General features: G+C 39.3%; 1 pseudogene; it reads left to right on the top strand.

The window, feature by feature from the left end:
- Positions 1-8,936, top strand: part of LOC137246021 (eukaryotic translation initiation factor 3 subunit I-like) — a 50,983-nt pseudogene extending 42,047 nt beyond the window's left edge.
- Positions 8,937-11,381: the final 2,445 nt, after the last annotated feature.

The following is an 11,381-nucleotide window of genomic DNA, read 5'->3' on the forward strand; positions in this document are numbered from 1 at the left end:
GGTGCCGGCTTAGGCATTTTTAGCTCTGGGGTTTGGTTGTGATTGTTGGGGTTTGGGCTGCAAATGCAGTAGCGAATGATGACGCTTTTGGCAATAAACGCACGTGAAACTACTTTTACATTCGTTCTTGGGGTGTGACGTAGAAAAACAGTTTTCGCAATAACTATTTTCTCTCACAAATTTGATTCGGTCTGAAACCGATAAATTTCTAACCTAACGCAAGATTTGACTGCGTGGTATTGGTTGCACAAATGACACGAAGCCATTTTATTGAACTCGGTGTGATATGCATGGGTTTTATTATTATTGGGTTAGGTCGAGTTTGGATTCACCATTCGTGGTGTAAAACTCGAAAATTGGGGCTTCGCCTTGCCTCGTCTGTAGGTACTTAGTCTTTCTACTACCTCGTATCTGCTGGTGAGGAATTTATTCATGTCCTCCCAAAGGGGCAGCTCCTTCCGGGAGCTGAGGTATTGTTCCCATAGTGAAAGGCTTTCACTTGGCAGCTTTGATGAGCACAGATAAACGACGATCGGGTCCCAGTCCGTTGTCGGGATACCTTGGGTGTTTAAAGTTGACATGCAATTGTTGATTGTTGTCTGCATCTTCTGGATTTGTTCTCCGTTTTCTGTGAATATTGTGGGCACGTTGAACAGCGTCTTTAGTTGATTGTCGACGAGTATCCTTTTATTTTCGTACCTCGATCTAAGTGCTTCCCAGGCAAGCTCGAAATTATCATCGCTCAGTGGGTATTGTTTTACAATAAGTCCTGCTTGCCCTTTAGTTTTCAGGCGTAGGTGGTATAATTTTAGAGCGGGTGATAATTTAAGGTGGCTTTTATAGACTGCCGTGAACATATGTCTGAAGGATGGCCAGTCTTCGTATCCACCATGAAAGACTTCGATGTCACATGCTGGTACTTTCAAATAAAAACCATTTGAGTTTGAGTCATTTATTGGGTGGGCGGGTATTTGTTGTTGGTTGGTGCTAGCAGTGTTGAAAGTTTGTAAAGCTTCCATAATTTCAGATTTGCATGTTTGATAGGTTTCCATGCATTTAGCGAATTTTTGCTCAACCGAGCCTCTAACATCTGTGTAATTATCTGAGAAACTTACTTCTCGATGGGACTCTAGCACCTTTGCCCATATTTTATCAAGGTCTTCTAAGTTGACCTTAAGCATACACTCTGATAAATCTGTAGCTTGGGAGGGTGACCATCTTGAGCAGTAAACCGAAAATTGGTTACCGCCATATATAAATTCCTGCAGGCATTGGTCTGCATTGGTCAATTTTTGGGTTTCGTTTGTTTTTGGCATTATAATTTAATGTAGTTTACCAAGAAATGGGAGCTTTTATTAAGCTGTGAAGGTCGAAAAAAATTTTGCCAAAAGGGCAAAAAAAATTTTTTTTTTAAAGCAGCTTAATGTGCGCTTGGTTTTTAATACGGGCTTGTCTCAGCGCTTCTGAGTACAAGTAATGTGAGTATATAAATGGGTGGGGTTTTTTTTTTGAGACACGCCTAATGTATGCTGGGTTTTTTGTTATATTTACTTGTCTCAGCGCTCCTGAGTACAAGTAATATGGGTATATATGTATGTATATATATATATATATATATATATATATATATATATGGGTAAAATATATTTGCCGGTAAACTGTGGTGTACCAACAATACCTTTAGGTTGCAAAATGCCAATGTACTTGATCTGTATTGACAAAGTAAATGTATGCAAAATATGTAACCGATGATCTTTTTTGTTGCTTCCTTCTATTATGTAGTTACATATGGTCATGCAATTACTTTGTTGAGGGTGGGTTTTTCGCTTATGCAAAAAGATATACAAGTGCGTGTGGGTATTATGGTGCATATAATTGTAGGTTTGTATTCAAAATTAATCTTGGGTCCACCGGTAAAATAAACTTCAGGAAAAGTGACAAAAATTTGGCAACGTTTGTTGCTATGGGTTTTTTGTAAAATATATTTTATGTAATATATGTATATAAAGGTGTTTAAGCGACTTAAACTATGACTTCTTTTCTTTCGTTTGTTTCATTAGCCATTGAGTGTGCTTGTAATTCTCAACTTGTTAGTGAAATATTCTAAAGACATTATTTTAGTTTTTAATTTAAAATTGAGGTTCTTCGAGTAGAAGATGGGGTGCCAATACCTCAGAGCCCAGTGCTCGCCGCCATATCACATTTTTTAAGGGTTCTTCAAATAAAAGATGAGGTGGCTCATTAGAGCGAAACCTCAGAGCCCCCAGTGCTCGCCCCCAATGAATAAATACAAGGTGTAATAGGGGTTTTTCAAAGCAAAACAAGGTGGATCATCCCGCAGCCAATACCTTGGAGCCCCCAGTGCTCGCCCCCAATGAATAAATACAAGGTGTAACAGGTACATAGTGACCTCTCTCTAAGTAAAATAACATACAGTCCATTAAAATAATAATTTATAAAATAAAAAAAGATAATAAATTTAAAGAAAAAATGCTTGCTTGCAGTGGGCTTTGAACCCGCAACCCCAAACGTGTTAGTCGGTTACGTCATCCACTGTGCCACGACTCATACGCCTACAAGCGCATTAAATTACTCCCTTATAACTCACATTAAACTGCTCGCCCTCAACTGCCCCACGCTTAGCTAAAGGGTAAATTGGGCAGCGGTGAATTTCACGCCGGAAAAATATGTAGCTCGGGTGATATTACCGAACTAAGTGGGTATATATGTACATATATTACAATACGTATATATTTTTATAATTAAGTCGATATTTAGCGCAACGAACTTTTTGGGTATATAGAACCGGGCAGTGGATTTTCCGTTGATACGGGAATGCAAATTTATTTGTTTAAAAATTTATGTGGGTTTTTTGAAGGGACTGTACCTGTTGGTAACAGTGAGTAAGCAAATGAAATATTTTGCCGTTTAGGCTTTTTGATGTGAGTTATATACCCAGGGTCCGGATCTTTAGATCGGAGGGGTATATAAGTTTTGGGATTTTAGATTTGGGGTCCGTACGTTAGACGGAGGGAATATATATGGGAATATATTGGGTACCGAGAGTACTTACTCAGACATTTTTATCTTTTAATGTGCTCCTCGTTGACATGTTGTGCTGTAATGTTGTACCTCCTTTATGTTGTGTGTCTTTGTTGTATTGTTGTAATTGTAATATATGTTTTTCTTTCTTATTTAAGTTTTAAAAAAAATTTTTTTCAAAATGTATTTTTTCTTTTTCTTCTATATATTTTAATGAAATTTTTTGTTGCACTAAGCACTTTTGTATTTTTTCTTTTGTTTTGCGGGCAAAAATATTTATAAAAAAATTACCACTTTCTTTTCTGTTTTTTCGTTATTTTCAAAAAAAAAAAACACTTTTTTCCAAATAATTATATTTTTTTCCAAATTTATATTTGTCTTTTTCTTAAAAAAATTTTTTGTTTGTTTGTTTTTTCCAAACTTTTTTCCAGCACTTTATTCTTTAGTTTTTCTCTGTTGCTTTCACCAAATTTTGGTTTTTGTTTTAAATAAAATTCAAATTTTATCAATTTACCCTTTTTGGCTCGTATTTCAGATTTTGTGTTAACTTTTATGTTGTATTTGTATGTAAAATTTTTTCTTTTTGTTTTATTAAATTTTTTTTTGATTTCTCAATTTTTTTTTATACTCTTTACACCTTAATCTTTTGTTTTTTGTGCACATATATGTATGTATGTATGTTTTGTCCAATTTATTTGAACTAGTTTTTTGTTTGTGACACTTTTTGTTGTATGTAAATTTTTTCCTCAAATTTTTTTATTTCTATATTTTTTCTTTTCTTCACACACCTTAATATATGTTAATTGTATGTGCACTATTGTTCATTTTTTTTTTTTTAATAAATTTTTTTGTTAAGCACTTTTATAGTTTTGTGGCCGTACCGAACCGGGTTTTTATGTAAAAATTGTTTTTGTTTTACTTGTTTTTATTATATTTGTGTTTTTTTTCACTTTTTATCTTTGGTCGCTAGTGCGTTTTGGCCGCGAAGGACCATGTTTAAATAATAACACAGCACTACCTATGTTCATAAAAAGGGCACGGAGTTAAATGAAAAGATGGGTTTTATTCACCATTCAAACTTGAAAACTATAAACAAAGTTAATTTAATTATTATTTAAAATAAAATAAAGTTTGTGCGATGGCGGGCGAAAAAAAAACTCCGATTAGCGAGCGAACGGTCGGACGAGCACGTTGCGTGATGGCGGGCAGTTTTAGATAAACTGATTTAGCTTATGCGCGGTGATGTTCGGCAAGCTCAGCTGAGCTGCACTTGCGCTTGGCCGCACAGGCCGGGTGTTGCCAGACGGAGGGGGGCGGACTTAGTCCGAAAATTGGATCATGTCTTCAACACCTACGAAAAGAGGGTTTTAAATATTTAGCACATGTCTTCAACCTGTCCCTTTCACTTTTGTCATTCCCGAAAAATGGAAAATTGCCAAGGTGGTGCCGCTACTAAAGCCTGAGAAACCAGCTAAAATAGGAGACTCATATCACCCGATATCTCTCCTATCGCCTATTTTCTCCCCTATTTCAAAGCAAATTTGCAACTAGCCTGTCATCAGCATGGCTTTAGAAAACTTCTTAGCACAACCACCGCGCTAAATGCAATTAGCACCCAGATAAATTGCGGTTTAAATCAAAACCCCCACCATAGAATAGTACTCCTTGCGCTAGACCTATAAAAAGCTTTTGATACGGTCAACGCAACATCAAAACCACGAAGAATTTAACTTATACGTATCAAAGCTACCTTCGTCACCAGAAGGCGTTACTATCGTTTCCTACGCCAATGACTGCACAATAACGGCCACAGGCCCAGGCCCACAGATTGATGAGCTTTGCAACAAAACAAACGGCTACCTCCCTGATCTCTCCAGTTTTTTCCCCTCGCGAAATCTGACATTATCACGGACTAAATCATGGGCGACCGTATTTACAACATGGAGGTCCCAAATGACGACCATTTTGAGCATCCACGTCAATGGCACAACGCTACCGACTGTCTTATAAATAAATAAAAAAAACCTTAGGTGTAACGTTTGATTAGGATCTCCATTTTGATGAGCATGCAGTCGCAGTTGTACCGAAAATCCAGAGCCGTAAGAAAATCCTTAAATCTCTCTCAGTACTTGGGGAAAGGATAAAAAAACGCTCATTTCCACTTACAAAGCAATTGGCCAGGCGATTTCATGCTACGGGTCCCCGATATGGTCGCCAAGCCTAAAGACTACTCACTGGAAGAAGCTACAGGTCTGCCAAAATACTGCCCTCAGAACCACCGCGGGTTGTCTTCTTATGTCCCCAGAACACCATCTTCATAATGAGGTGAGAATACTCTCCATCAGGGAAAGAAATGAAATGCTAACCAAACAATTCCTGTTGAATACCCAGAAACCTGGGCATCCCAACAGACAGCTGATTGATTAGCCAACACCGCCCAGGGGCTTAAGGAGTCATCTCCGTAAGCTTATGAGGAAATACGGCACATGAGAACGCAGCCGTATGAAGCCAAAAAACAAAAGGAGGTCCTCAGTGAACTCCACAAACAGGCGTCGGACCTCTATGCCAGGAATTTCCCGGTGAATCCTGTACTCAAAGAACAATACCCTAAACTTGCAGTAGAGGAACGCACATTCCCTAGGGAAACGAGAGTCACTCTAGCTCAACTTCGATCTGGATACTGTAACCGGTTATACTCTTACCTATCCAGAATCAACCCCGACATAAAAAACATCTGTCCTGCTTGTAACGTGTCGCCACATGACACCAATCATGTCTTCAACTGTATTGTGGAACCAACGCCTATAACACCCCTTGTAACGTACACCTTGAAAGGGCATCCGCCCCTTTGCGCGATCAATGTGGATTTACCCTCAGCTAGCTCAGTTTAAAGGCGGGATGCTCAACCCTTTTGCCACATTGATCCGAGGCAGATGTTACAATCATCATCCTCATACGCCTCCATACATCCCACCAGAAGCCCGCCCTACCTCGGACCGCTCGTTTATTTCGGAGTTCAGCAGGTCCCCTTTCTTACCTTTGCTCCTCGCGATTCCACACTACCTACCCTTTTGCCATCATCCCCATCCCCAACCGATTAAATCAGCAAACCATATTCCAAATTCTTTTCATGCTTTAAACAGGTATTTTAATCGACAAGAAACATGCTTAACAGATTTATCTCTTTACAATTATAAATCAAACAGACACTTATATTTACTCTCGAATGCTACGCATAACACATATGTATAAGTGAATTTGACAATCTTACAGTATATATCTCATTATTTTAAAATTTCTTCAACGGATTTTCTTTATGTGATTTATTAACCATGAGTTCTGTCACAGCAACAAAAAAATTACTTTACACCCATGGTCATGCAAAAGAAAACTTATATAAAATATTACAATCGTTTGTTTTCTTCTGTGTCAGCACAAAAAAAAACCAAACCCTTCGCCCAGCTCAAGATGAGCGTTACTTTTAATGAAACACCCAAATCCTACAGCCTACCTAAAAGAGCTCTCTTCGGTGGAAAACGAATATTTGGGACAGCTGGATATTTCAGCAATCAGGAAACTATTGCGGTCTCGGCACTCTGGTTTGGTGATTTCGTGTACCCGACTATCACCAATTTGACATCAAATACCAAAAATTACAAAATCAATTGATACAATACGTATACATATATATATATAATTTTTAAATTTTTTTTCTTAAAAGAAACTGCCTTCGTTTGCTTGTTGGGTTACATTAACCAAAAGCTTTTTTACAAGAATTTTGCTGTCTTCACCTCACGTGGTTTTAGAGGCACTGTTGTACGCCTGTATGCTGGTGAAAAATGATTGTGGTAGATTTCCGAAAAAAATTTCCCTGGCGCAGACCAAAAGCTTTTGTTTATTGACGAGGTGGTGTTCAACTAACAGATAGAAACTATATTTTAAACTGTTTACAAAAAGGCTGGTGCTTTTGCGCCCGTTTGGCGTTCATGCACCTCGCGTAGTCTTCGAGGGTGCAATTGACTCATTAATATGTGAAGAAACCCAACAAACACAGCCAAGTTTATTCTCGAACGTAAGTTATCACCTTACGCGGTATTTGAGGTGAAGGAATTTTGAACAACTTTCTAACCGCACTTCCACATATATGTGATACATATATATAAAATTATATTTCGTTCATTTTTATTGCCAAAAAAAAAATATGTACAATTGTTATTCGAACAACCTGCATATCATAAATAAGTATACCCCAAGTACAAAAATGAATACCAGCAAAGAAAATTAATGGCCTTCGATCCCAAATAGAGAATAGCCTTTGCGATGATGTAGAGAATTAACGTTAAAGATTTGAGGAAGGAATTTGATCTCAAGGGCATATCGAGTCGATATTAAACTAAATTGTTTGTTGGGAATTTCGTAACCCCGGCAACTAATAAAATTATCAAAAAAAAAATGTTTCCAAAAAGAATTTTACAGGAAGGAGATTATGAAACGTTTGCCTGGGGCTTGCAGAAAGATATTACAAATTTAGTGACAAGTCACCGCAATAAAAAATTTGGGTACATGAACCCCAAAAGGCGCAAAAAAAAGAAGAAGGGACAATATGTCTCAAAAAAAATTAAATCCACCGACTTACCACTGTTTAACTGCTGTCCCTGCGTATTCCACATCCATCATGCGCATTAGCCAAAAACTCTGTAATTTTCGTGCTGGCCGGAATCCTAGGCCTTAAGCCTTGAAAATAGCTTTTTCCGGACGACCGCGGGTTTCTTTATGGGCGTTTTGCCACGCCGCACATAAATTTTGAACACCAAAAAAAACACTACGATTTTGTCCTTACTGGACCTCGCGCCAGGGATATATGTATATCTATACAAATTATTAAAATCCTTTACGCGATCCTGCGCACAGTCGACACAATCAACTTTAATGACACAGCTATTCTATTCTTTTAATGGTAACTAACCCCTTTATATAGGCAATAGCTAAACAGCAACACCGTTTCTAGTTGCCGTTTCTATTGTTTTACATTCCAGCCAACAACGACCATGTCTCCCTATATCCATCCTTTTCCTAAGCCCTAGCCCACCGTACCTACATTTCGTCATATGGCAACCTTCTGGCATAGAGCTTTTAACTTACTTGTGGTGAGAAAGTTGTTGCTGTCATTTGTTTTGACATTTCACGGCAAAAAAAACAAACCCACATAAAATATATAAATAAAATATATAAAAATATACAAAGTCGTAGGCGAGAACATGCGGCTTTAGTCACTCTGGCAAACCAGCGGCCCCTCCACGGATAAGGATATGGGACAAAATCCAGAACGGAGGTTCGCAATTGATGCACGCACAGCCGATGAAAGCACTGCCGAGCAAAGCCCATTGCTACGTATACCAATGCTGGCATGTACAATCACATCTATGCTGTGGGGACCCTTGGATGAAACAATAATCATAGGGCACGAAAATGGCCAAATTTCTGTTTGGGATATACGGGAGGGTGGTCGTGAGATTAACTCAATAAATGATCATACGGCTGTTAAAAACGATATGCAGGTAAATAAAAATGGCATTCTGTTTGTTACTGCATCCAAAGATGCAGCAGCAAAGCTATTTGACGTGGAATCACTGATGTGTCTGAAGACTTATAAAACAGAATGGCCTGTAAACTCGGCTGCAATCAGCTCAATTATGGACCACGTTGTCTTGGGTGGTGGATAAGACGACATGGAGGTGACAACAACATCAACCTGGTGTTTTTCCTTGACGGCCACCCCACCCCATGCATCACGAGCGGTCCAAGGTAGCGTATATCTTGCAGACGCCCAAACGTGGGGAACACCCACCCTGACATTGTCTCCTGCCACGAGAGCTCAGCCGGGCATGTGTTGAATCGATTGGTATACGACTACTTGCGGGAAGTTTTTGCCATACTTTGTTTGCATATAAGAATTTTTTACTTTGTGTTCGTTGTAGGTGAACCCGGTACTGATACTCCCTGGATGCTGTCTCCCCGCCGACTTGACCCTCATCGACGGAAAGAAACATCTCAGGCAACGGTTAGGTTATTGTTTGATATCTTTGGCATGCCAAGCACCTAGGTTTTTCCCTGCCAAAGACTCAAGAAGATACATATTGTTCCCCAACACCTTTGAAACGCGACATTTAGTAAATTTTCTGCAAAACTTCGAATTGATGTTTTGCTTAAAGTCGCTAAGCAAAAAGTTGCGTTAATATACTTCTTGTCCGGGTATGAAGCGTGTTTCGCGTATTCTTTTGTTGTAGCGAGACGCATTCGTCTCATATGATTCAAGTAGATTTTCTCTTATTTTCTCACGTATTATCCTCAGTCTATCACTATGATCGAGGATGAACATTTCGTTGTCAGATAGACTATCTAATTTCCGTGCTAGTGCATAATCCGATCCGTTCGTAAACATGTTAAAGCCAAACAATGCAAAATAAGGTGACACTCCTGTTGCAGAGTGCACCGCGCTGCGAAGGAGCATTCTATTTCTGTGAGATATAAATCCCAGTCACGATGATCGTTTTCAAGGTACGACCTGATGGCTGCTAGTACGGATTGGTTAGCGCGTTCGGCTGCATTGGATTGGGGAGCATAGAAAGCTGTCTTTAGGTGCTTAACCCCATAGGCCCCTAACAGTTCAGAGAATTGACTCGAAGTAAACTGTTTTCTATTGTCGGAATGGATAACTTCCGGTACCCCAAACTTATGAAAAATTTCATCTGTGATGAACTTAACCACATTTCCGGCTGTAGCTTCGCGCATGGCTTTTAGAAATATAAATTTAGAAAAATGATCGACCACAATGAATATGAAACATTTTCCGCGTTTAGATCTAGGGGATTTCCCCAAAAAATCTATGTATATTTTCTGAAATGGGCGGATCGTAACTATCTCATTACCTATTCCCGGTTTTAAAACCGCATTCGCTGGTTTTCTTTCCTTGCAGGTCTGACAGTCCCTCACAAAATTTCGCACCTGTACCACCATATTCGGCCAATAATAAAACCTCCGTAGGCGGTGTAACGTTTTGGCCATGTCACCATGCGCAGCTATCTCGGGACAATGTGCCTTTTCGAGAAGAGTCGAAGTCAAAGTTTCAGGGACCCATAATTTCCATTCTTTTTCCTCCACTGTCTTTAGATACGAATTTTTTAAATACCATCCCGTCTTCTACCTTGAGATCAGGAAGCCGTTCCTTATTGTTTTTTACAGTCTTTATTAAATCTTTATACTCCTTCGATTCGAATTCCAATATTTCCATATTTGCGATGGGTGAAGTGTAAATTTCCTCAATGCAACGCGACAGGGTGTCGGCCACAACATTGTCTGAGCCTTTCCGATGTTCGATTTCAAAGTTAAACGCTTGTAGTTGCAGTGACCACCTAGCTAATCTCCCATTTAAGTCTCTCAAAGACATTAACCACTTTAAACTAGCGTGGTCCGTCACTACCGTAAAAGGCATCAGGTCAATATAGGGACGAAATTTCTTTACCGCCATCACAGCCGCGAGGCATTCCTTCTCTGTCGTGCTGTACTTCCTTTGGCACTCGTTAAACTTTTGCGAAAAGTACACGATTGGCTTTTCTGCGCCATGTTTTCCTTCTGGTATAGTACAGCACCCAGACCATAGTCAGATGCAACGCACTGCAACCAAAATCGCTTCGAAAAATCCGGGTGCTTAAGGACCGGAGCACTCGTCAGAGCTTTCTTTAAATCATTGATTGCTTCCAGAACTTCGATGGATATTTCAAATTTCCTTCCCTTTTTTAAAGAGTCGGTTAGAGGCGCTGCCATAGTGGCGAAATCTTTTATGAATCGCCTATACCAACCGGCGGTACCAAGGAAACTACGGACTTCCTTGACTGACTTGAGAATAGGAATGTTCTGGATTGCTTTAATTTTTTCGGGGTCTGGCTTTAACATCCCACTTCCTACTATATAACCCAAATAGGGCAACTCCTTAAAACAAAATTTGGATTTGCCTAACCCTATCGTTAAATTCGCGTCTCTTAGACATATAACAACCTCTTGTAGGATTCGCAGATGTGATTCAAAATCGGGTGCGATGATTAATAAGTCATCTAGGTATATAAAAACGTTAGATTTGAGCTTTTGTGGAATGACGCGGTCCATTAAACGGCATAACCTTTGGGCTGCGTTACACAACCCAAACGGCATCGTAACAAATTGATAGATAGGGCGCCCGGGCACGGTGAATGCTGTGTATGCCTTACTACTGTCATCAAGTTCGATTTGCCAAAAGGCGAACTTTAAATCGACACTACTTATAAAGTGTGTGCCATCGAGGC

This window comes from Eurosta solidaginis, chromosome 3, assembly GCF_040869045.1.
Source record: "Eurosta solidaginis isolate ZX-2024a chromosome 3, ASM4086904v1, whole genome shotgun sequence".
NCBI classification, from domain to species: domain Eukaryota; kingdom Metazoa; phylum Arthropoda; class Insecta; order Diptera; family Tephritidae; genus Eurosta; species Eurosta solidaginis.